The sequence below is a fragment of the Seriola lalandi genome, unplaced genomic scaffold (genome assembly GCF_002814215.2).
Source record: "Seriola lalandi dorsalis isolate HSWRI2012SDOR001 ecotype SW California unplaced genomic scaffold, Sedor1 jcf7180001997206, whole genome shotgun sequence".
Classification (NCBI taxonomy): Eukaryota; Metazoa; Chordata; class Actinopteri; order Carangiformes; family Carangidae; genus Seriola; species Seriola lalandi.
In genome coordinates this window covers 1-433 of record NW_019467869.1, presented here as the reverse complement: position 1 = coordinate 433, position 433 = coordinate 1, and the positions used below count along the sequence as shown (strand labels likewise).

The 433-nt window shown below is 48.5% G+C and overlaps 1 non-coding gene across 1 annotated transcript; it reads right to left on the bottom strand.

Moving 5' to 3' along the window:
- Positions 1–66: 66 nt before the first annotated feature.
- LOC111661532 (U2 spliceosomal RNA) lies at positions 67–258 on the bottom strand. The gene has a single exon (XR_002761232.1). It is a non-coding gene; the product is annotated as a U2 spliceosomal RNA (small nuclear RNA).
- Between the last annotated feature and the right edge of the window lie 175 nt (positions 259–433).

Sequence of the window (433 nt, the reverse complement as noted above, 5' to 3'; positions counted from 1 at the left end):
GCCAACGACAAAGTGTCAGGTGAAACTCTGTGTTTGTGTCATTGCTTGGTTTTCCACAAGGCGAAAGAAGGTTGCACCGTACCCGGCGGCACTGCAATGCCGGGACGATGCGTGGCGCGAACGGAGCAAGCCCCTTTTTCAGCTCCCAGCTCTAAAAATCACTTTAATATGTTTGTCCTCGTATAGAGGACGTATCAGATATTAAACTGATTAGAACAGATACTACACTTGATCTTAGCCAAAAGGCCGAGAAGCGATGAGCTCCCGGTGTCTGATGTCCAAGTCACACTCTTGGCACAAATCTCACTAGTCGCGGTTTCCTGTTTCTGACACGAGCCTGACAAAGGCTGCTTTTTAGCTCCTCCTCCCAAGCTCTCCATTGTGCCGCCCTCATTTGTGATGTGGACAGCTTTTTGACCTTTAACAAACTCAA